Source organism: Chrysoperla carnea, chromosome X (genome assembly GCF_905475395.1).
Source record: "Chrysoperla carnea chromosome X, inChrCarn1.1, whole genome shotgun sequence".
NCBI classification, from domain to species: domain Eukaryota; kingdom Metazoa; phylum Arthropoda; class Insecta; order Neuroptera; family Chrysopidae; genus Chrysoperla; species Chrysoperla carnea.
Window position 1 is genome coordinate 26,381,577 of NC_058342.1, and position 9,870 is coordinate 26,391,446.

Below are 9,870 nucleotides of genomic sequence, written 5' to 3' on the forward strand. Positions count from 1 at the left end.
TGCGGTTTATTTCAATTTTTCTTAATCTGTTACATCTTTGGCTGTACTATAATCGATACCGAGCTTTTTTAATTTTTCCAGAATCGAAATTTATTTACCTTAAAGGAGATATTGCTTTCATAGTTTATGTTTTAGGACTAAAATATCCTTAAAGTTTCAATTTTGTAAAGTTAAAAAAACCTGACTTAGTGTACTGTAATGGCTAGAGCATATTAGAAGGGTAGAGGTAAAATTTATCAGGAAAATTCCTTCAAACTAGATCGAACTGTTTTTAGTTTGAAGCCGTGAAGCTTATCTCACAGAATACTTCCTCTCAAAATGTAAATAATCAGCCAAGGTGCAATCAATTTTGGACCAAAAGAACCTCATATTTATGAATGAAAAATTTCTTGTAAAATCAAATTTCACACATTTTCCACGGAAGTATTCTCAAAACATAGTTTTCTTCTCAATTAAGCTGAGCTGCCTTAGGAAATTTTAAAAAAAAATATTATAAAAGAAAAGTGTTTTCAAACGTTGTCTATTGCACGAGCAGAGGAAACGTAAGAGAGATAGAGGGATGAAGGGTTTGGGATTGAGGAGTGGAGGTATGTTTTAATTGGATGTTTTGAATATTTTTTCAATTTAATTAATTAATTTACTTAAAAAAGTTTGTTTTTTTTTAGGTTAATTGTAGTAATTTTTTTTCCACTAGCAATAATGAATTACAATATTTAACAAGAGAAATAGTTTAATAAATATTATTAATAACAAAAGTTAACATACAAAAATTGAAAATATATTTTTTTTATTATTATTAATTATTTTTGGAAAGAAAAGTTTTTTTTTTTTCATTTTCATTTCATTCAATGGTAAAAATTTGTTTTTCTAGTTTTATTATTTAGTTTGATGCAATTATTTTGTTAAAAAATTTACATACAAATTTTCCGACGAACGGCTATTGATAAATTGTTATATAACGAAACTAGTTTTGACGTATGGAAAACTTTTATACAGGTTGTGTCCCCCAAAACAGGATGATATATAGGGTGAAATTCTAAGAAAGTTTCTTTGCCTTTTTTTGCATCGATATTTTTAATTAATTCCAATCTTGAATATTCTAAATGAAAAGTTTGCGAATATTTAAAATCATTATCAAACAATCTGAAATATTCTTGCAAATTTTAGAAGTTTCGGGAAAATTCTAATGCAACATTAATACTCTTTGATACGCTAAATGCTGCTTAAAACATTTTCGATTCGAGTTATGTGAAATAAAATTTGTTACAAAAAAGTAGACATAGGTAGGGTTAGACTACTTTATGAACCATTTTATCCTGTTTAAGAACAGCAGAAGTGCTTATACGTCAACGGATTTCAAATCGCAGAGGTCGTCAAAGAAATCCATCTCCTCATGATAAGAGCTGGACAGTGACAGAGAAGATGGGACGTCGTTGCTTCCTCTTCCTCACTATGACAGCTGCTGCAATAATCGTGAGGCACTGTCAGGCCCAAACGTCCAACAAAACTTCAAACAAACTTCCTTCTAGGAATATTACTCTATTGGCGCATGTCTCTGTGAAAACTGTACAGATTACACTTCTGATAGATTTGAATAGAGTCACGATAAATTTATAAGATTTTGAAGCTCCGACCGACAATAAACGGCCTCTTCAGCCACCTGAAAAAATATTCGTCCGAAGTCCGAACAAAAACTTCACTGAAATACTTTTTTTACATAAAAAAGCTAAATTCTTATGTAATACGTAAAATTTAACTCGAATTATAGCCACGCAAGCGCTGTAATCGTACACAATTTATGTTTGTTCCACTTAGTTTTCAATACATCAATACCGTTTCGTTATACTACTTGAAACCATTCACGAAAAACGTATGTTTAAAAATTTACCTAATTGTCTGCATTTTCTTTTACAATAGTGAGAAAAATTTTTACTAAATTTATTTTTTAAGAAAAGTTTTTCCTATTTTTTTCATACAACTATCACACTTTATTTTGAACCAATCATTTTTCAGAAAAATTTGATTCAACTAATTTGTCTATTATAGAAAAAGAAAATATATTAAAAACCTCAAAAAAAAAATTCTTAATTAATTAGGTGGGGGTAATAAGATGTGTGGGATATTTTTATTCCGTGTTTTTTCCTAAAATTGAATGATGAGATTTTTCCTAGAGTGTTGTGTATTGTGTGTAAATCGTTTTTTACTCTTTGGTATGCGTGAAAAAAAAACCATTATACATTTTTGACAATTACTTGACATTATTTTCATCAGTCTATATTTATAACGCTAGAAAGGCGCAGCGCAGCGGCAAAGCGTTTTTAAAATTTAATTCGAGATGAGTATTTGAACACTAAAACAAAGATTCCATTATCCTGTATCCTCCGCTTCTTAAATTAGTGACAGATTAATATTACAAAAAAAAAAAAACAATACTGAAAAGAATGGGGACAGATAATGATAATCTTTATCACTCAAATAAATTGTTCTGAAACGTCTCAATTTAAGTATTGCGTTACTAAATACAAAAATTATATAAAAAAATCAGTTCCAAGAAGTAACGTATACGTAAAAAAAATACGTCAAATTTTGACATAAATGTACATTCATAACGATTAGAAATACTTCGTTGTCCAGACTTCAAGTCTAAAATCAGTCTTTTTAACAAATCAATTGGGACTTTTTTTAATCCACATTTCAAACTTAAGCTTAACTTGCGCATGTAAGTTGGCTATAGAAACACTTGGCGAATCTTTTCAAGAAATCATTGAAACTTGAGAGAGAAAGATTACGGTAAAATGAAGCTTTATTCAAAACCTTGTAGCGCCTAACGGATATTTTTTTTTTTATCGCAATATTATTAATCGTTAAATTGAGAGTGGGGCCTGTAATAAATGCAAGAGGAAAATCTCATGTTTTTTGGTTGTACGAACAACTCGACGGCAGTATTAGAAGGGTTCCATACTTATCTTACTTTTTTGCGTATTTATGCTAGAGCTGCCTTTACCTATTTGGGCCCTGGATACTTTGCACGATTAAAGGCGATGAGCTGTTTTCAATGTACCCAATCTTCAATTCAAGGGTATATTGTTTTTGGTCCAGACAATCTTCAATTCAGGGAGACCTTCTTACACTCTTAAAATGGGCAAGACCCTGGTTACTTTCCCATAGTATTTAATAGAAAAGAAGGACCTGTGACCACTTTTATTATAGTCAATATAAAATCTGAAAGTTCTGCGCAATTTTCTAAAGTACTTTTGTCATAAACGAAAGCTATTTCGTTTTTATTCTATCAACAGTTATTGAACATGTAGAATTATACTGAACGTATCCCTTGTGTACGGTTTCGGACATGTAAAAATTTCTAATCGTCATAATTTTATTTAATTATTATTTTAAAATAATTTTTAAAAAAATCATCATTCAAAATAGAGAAAATAAAACACCATTTCAATATATAAAAAAAAGAAAATTAGAGAAATATTTTTCAAAAAATTTTCCTACTATAATAATTCTGGCTTAATAAATTATTTCCTAAAAAAAAAATAATATAAAAAATTTGTTTTTAAGAACACATATTAATTTTTATATTTAATATTTTTTATTATATTTAATATTTAGAAAATTTTTTTTATACTTAATTTTCAATATTTTTGGATTGGCGTTTTCAAAAATTGGGCGCCAAAAACAAAAATGTTTGTTTTTTTTTTTTTATAGTATATAACAAAATCAAAAAACTTTCACATTAGGCTAATTATAATATTTTTTTTAATAATAATTTTTAAATATTTTTTTTGTATAATTGCACTCAGAAATAATTTTGGTATTTTGTTTTATTTTTTTAGGGACAAATTTAAAACGTAATCGACATATTCACATCTGACACACATCGATAACATTCTGGAATCAAAACAAAAAAAGGTAAATATAAAAAACCTATAAATGTATGGTAACTAAAAAATAAGCCTTTCCGTTTTTTTAATATAAAAAAAAATTCCATTTTAAATTTGCCCATTTTGTGTATTTGCCATCTAAAAAAGTTCTATTTGTAAGAAGTATTACCTTAGTACGGTTTTTTTTTTTACAATATTGCACAAAATTGTAGCCTTAGTACATTCTAAGAGTGCATTCGAGTTTGGAATCAACGTTTTTAAACTTTACAATCCAAATTAAATCAAAATTTTCTTGCCTATTTTAGACTAGTTTCATAGTGTCAACATTATTGACTCAGTATATGCTAAAAGTAGTGTACTCTCATATGAGTAAATAATATTGATCGATTAAATTTGTGATTAGAACAGAGACAGCATCGGATAACCATGCTTTTAACAAATATATTAACTGATCATCAATAAAAATCAAATCGTTTTCATTTTCTTAAATATTATTGTTTCAATATACTCCTCAGACTATCAATATATTGATCAAAATCAATATTGACTCAATAATAATGAACGTGTGAGGCTGGTCTTCAGTCAAATGAACGATTATCGATTTAACATCTGCTTTTTGCCAGTTCCACTCAAATGCATTCTTTATCCGTATTCTGACAGCTCTCGAAATCGTTATTGGTAGATGATTAGTTCAAATATACGGATATGGCTGACATTTGTCAAAATAAACACCACCGTCTAACGATAACTATAAGTGTCGTTAAAAAGTTATAGAATCCGGCCACTGATTAAAGCTTTCACATATAGATGGCAACACATTTTACAAATAGATATAATTAATTTGTGTATATACTCAAAAAAAGTATACTCCACTGCGCATATGTACGCGTCTGCGTAGTGTATGTGTGTTTGACGAGTATATTTACAATTTTGTTGTTGTTGTTGTTGTTTTTTTTTCTTTTTTTTTTGGTTCCATATTATATATTAAATCTTTTTTTTTTCATATTTTTTAGTATTTTTTTTTGTTTTTTAAAAAAATCAAAAAATTCAACTTTTTTTTAATGTTTTCTAATAAAATAGACTAGGAAGAATAAAAAATAATTCTTAACACATTCAATGAATTAAATTAAATATAAAACCTCTGAAAATATTTAACATATACAAAAAAAAAATAATTGGTTAGCAAATATTAATATTAAAAAATGATTTTTTTTCTAAAAAAAAAGTTTGTAGGATTGATTCATTCTTAATATGACTTAGCGTCGTCGATTAGAACAAGTGACTAAAAATTACACTATACAAAATAAAAAATAAAAAATCACTCAAAATCGGTTAAATTGAAATCGCATTTAATTAGGATAAAGTGCTGGGGTGAGACACACTTAGACAATAGGATTGTGATACCAAAAAGTGGGTTGGCCCCCATCCCTTATGGGGATAGTTATTTTTCTGATTGCAAAAATATGTTTACTTACTTTTAAAATTGTTGATTCAAGAAAAAATTGCGTCAATGAATAAAGTGTTATATTGAAATTTTGAGTCGTATTCACTTTATTTTGAACCGTATAAACAGTGAAGTTTTAACCACAGAGCTAGTGAATTAGTATTGGGATGCCATCCTGTTTGGGATAAAAAAATTTTAATGGTTGGTTGAAATAACGAATTTATATCTATAATGCAGTCAATCTTAACATGAATTAGAAATTATTATGTTACTAGAGACTTATTTTGCTACCCTTCTACTAAAACAATTCTTCTCAGAGAAAAAATGAAAGCCTAGTCGTCAAAAAACAAGTTTGCACTCTAAAAGGTCGTGTTGGGCCTCATTTGATGACTTTTATTAATGGCTCAATTTGCGCCCACAATCCGATATAAATTAGTGGGATTGTTGCACGAATTGGTTAGTGGGATCGCACAGATCTCTTTGATCGATTAATTTTAAAAGTTATAAACCATAGATTAGCCACAATAGAAAGAAAATTTTCCCAACTTTTTATTAAACACAGCAGATTGTGCCTTTTAAAAAAGCTTTTGAAAAGTTTAGAGGGGGAACAAAAAACTATTATGACCACGCTGAAATATTTTATGGTTTACCACTTTGGTCGCCAGTTTAGAATTGTCTAGGTATCAATATTGTGAAAATGTTAACTGGTTACCCAGCCGAATTCATAATTTTCTTCCCAAAATATCATTATTCCGGGTGACTTCAAGACTTTGAGACTCTTTGGTTGCTCTTTTATCGGAGGATCAATTTGAGCCCTCAATCCGACCCTTTTAGATATTCTAGCTTGTCTTTTGACCATCGGGCTTCTATTTTTCTCTGGAAGGCAATAGTGGTATTTCATTCTGGAAGACAATTTATGCATTTAGATAAAATGTACATATATTGCTTATAACGACTTTCGGATATAATGACCGTAATTTTACGATCAATGCCATTATAACCGATTTTGATTGTAGTATAAAAACAAAAAAATAATAATATTAAAATCAAACATTCAAATTACAGAGTGTTACATAAATATCACTGTTATAAATTCAAAATCATTTGTTTTAGATTAATATTCAAAAAATCATTCAAGAGCGCCGAATTAATGATGGAAATATTTTTTGTTAGGAGTATAAGGTGGCAAGATTCATCCCGCAATTCAATATGCAGGCAATTCTCTCAAAACATGCCTTATGAAATTATTTTAACACATCACGTGGCCCTAGATATAGAAAATGGAGTGCGTTTTCGATCTAGCTGTCAAATGAAGTTTTACAAAAAAAAGAGCCCATGATCCTTATCTGTCAAGAGCCTCTAAAAGGTTAAAGACGATTATGGTCACAAAAAGCCTTATGGCTCCCGTGTGTTCAATCCAGATAGCTCTGGCAACCATGACCTGATATTTTGGATGATTTCTGGAATATCATGTAAAACAAACTGACCATAAAATTGTGGCTATATAAAAAAAATAACCATACTTTGAACGTTTTTTGGTAACCACTCTGTAAATTATTTTAATATAAACTCACAAAAATCTACTTAAAAAACACGATAAAAATAAATATAATTGACATGGATCAAAAATTTGGATAATATTTTGTACTTATGGAGCAACAGTTGCATAAACCGACCTCTGAACCGACCAATCCAACAAATTGACAAAAAATTGTTGCCAAATTTAATTTCACTATTATACAAAACGATATAATTTAAATTCGTTTTAAATCGCTCTCCTAAACAAATGTATTGTTGAACGTACTCCTTTTTAAAGTTTCACACTGTTGAATGGTACCCATTTAAGTGTGTGTTTAGTTCTTCCAAATTCTTGATCACAATCAATTTTTCAAAATTAATAATAATTATAAAAATATACTAAAAAAAACTTCAAAATAACCAAATAATAATAATAAGTATTTTTTTTTTTAATTATCACGAAAAATTGTAAAAATTTTCATTGGGAACTATAAAAATTGGTAAAAATTATGTGTATAAATTTTCTTTTGAAAGAAAAAAATTGTATTTCGCGCTTTTTTTCTATCTGGGCATTTAATATTTACGATATTGGTTTTAAATTAGCGTTGGAATATTTTTTTTATAAAAAAAATTCGCCCCCCTCCCAAAAATAAAAAAAAATCAGTAAAACCAATGATTTTTTAATAATAATTCGTTAAACAGCTATGGTTTTGCCAATAATTATAAACTGTCTGGATTTCACGTTGTTAATTAAATAATTTCTTCTGATTTAAGAGAGACAAAAATATTTCTGGCATGTTAAAATCATGGCTTCCAAGTCATGTTAAACCGATCTCCATATTTTTTGAAATTTTTAAGATGGTAGTTTTCCAAACACTATTATATCGAATAGCGTTCAGCTGCCTGAGACTTAACTTATACGAGAATCCGAAGATAATCCTCTATTCTTATTACGAGTTAAGTTTTACGAAATAATTCTTTTCCTTCGATTCGAATTTTGACAATATGTCAGAATCGTTTATTCAGAAATTGCGAGTTAATAAAAAAACGGATATAATTGCGTACTAGTTTTGTAAACTTGCATTTTAAAGAAAATTTTTTTCATTCAAATGCGTTTTTGTGGAAAACTTTTAGCAGATTTTAAAAACAGAGAAAACTTTAATTCAACCAGTAATTTCAATCAAAAACAGTCGAAATGTCTGTCCGATACTTCTTATGCGCAAGGAATAACTATATAATATGTTATAAAACAGTTTAGAATTATTGACACGAACATAGCTATATGTACAATACTAAAATAATAGGAATCAAAAATATGCTTTTAAAAAAGTTAACAAAAAACACGAAAACATTGAGATTTCAAATTTGGTTTGTTTTTTAACCTCTAAAATTTTCTTATACAATAATTTTTTTTTTAATTGGCGCACCCAAAAATTATAATTATTTCGTAATTATAAATTATTGTAAAAAGATACAAAAAATTTTGTATAAACAAGTTATATAAAAACATTTAATTTTTTTTTTTTAATAGATTTTTCAACTTTTTTTTTTGGGATTAAAAATGTATTGTTGCCCATTTTTTTTGGTGTGGGCAACACTCTCTCTAAGTTGGATATTTTTAACATCTAATTAAATTGAGAATTAAAAATGGTAGTTCCTTTTGTACACGCATTTGTATTTAGAACGTGTGCTAAGAAAAGCATTTATAGGTTCAATTAATAAAAGTCTAAAATCAGTTAGGGCATTAAAAGTTCTATCCAAATTCAAAGTGTTCCATTTCAGTCTAAAAAAGGATTTTGAAGTAACTCGACAGATCGAATTTTTCAGCTAGATTTTTTAAGGGGATTCCCCAGATTTCTTTGATCGATTAATTTCGAAAATTATAAAACAAAAAATTTGGACACAATAGAAAATCATCTCAATTTTCCGTTAAAGAAAGCAGATTGTGTCTTTTGAAAGAACTTGTGGAAAGTTTAGAGGGGTCTTGAGCCTCATATGGCATGTACTGGCTTTTTTAATGAAGCCCAAATTTGGCTGTCCGTAATTGTTACTCCCCCAAAAGTCCTTTGTGATCATGATAAAATTTCTTAGTACTACGTTAATTCTTTCGGAATCAAGGAACTATCATGAACACGCCCAAAAATTTCTATGGTTTACCGCTTTGGCTGCAAATTTAGAATTTTCTAGGTATTAATATTCCGGAGATATACCTAATTTGTTGCCCCCTTCAGTTAATAGTAATTTTCTCCACAAAATACGCATGTTCCCGAGTGAGTTCAAGAATTTTAGACCGCTTTCAAGTATGTTAAAAAAATTAAATTTAGACTAAAACTTTTTAATGCAATTGTCCCTTATTAATTGGTATATATAGAAAATACTTTTTTCCAATGAAAATCATCTGAATACAACCCTGTTACATAATAAGTGTTGTATATTAAAAAAAAAAAAAAAAAAAAAAAAAAAAAAAAAATCAAACTCAAAAAAAACTTGGTGCATTGTAAATCAAAAAAAATTTTTGTTTAAATTTTCTTAGCAGATAAAAATATTTTTATAAATTGGGTTATCATCGAGGTGTATGAAAAACGCCTCGTTTTTCAATTTTTTCTTATTATTGATAATTTTTCCTTTACACTAGTATTTTCCTAAGTATATTATGTCAATATAATATTTTACCTAAAAAAATTGTTTCTTACAAATTACCACAAAATTTGTAGAGCAACTTTTCTCATTTTTTTTTTTCTTTTTTTTTCCTTTGAAATATACAAACAAATTGAAAATCAAAAAATTATTGAAAATCAAAAACAATTTTTTTTATAGTTTTATAGCTATTTGATAGCATAATTATTTTTATAAAAAGAATTACATTATTTTTTCGTTTTTAGTGTTCTCTCACTTGTTATTCATTAGTATAGTCTAAAAATTGTATATAATATTGTATCGTATGCGCATGCGTAAATGTTTATAATTGTTTATAAATTTTTTATATAAAAATGTTTATATCAAATGTTTGGATTATTT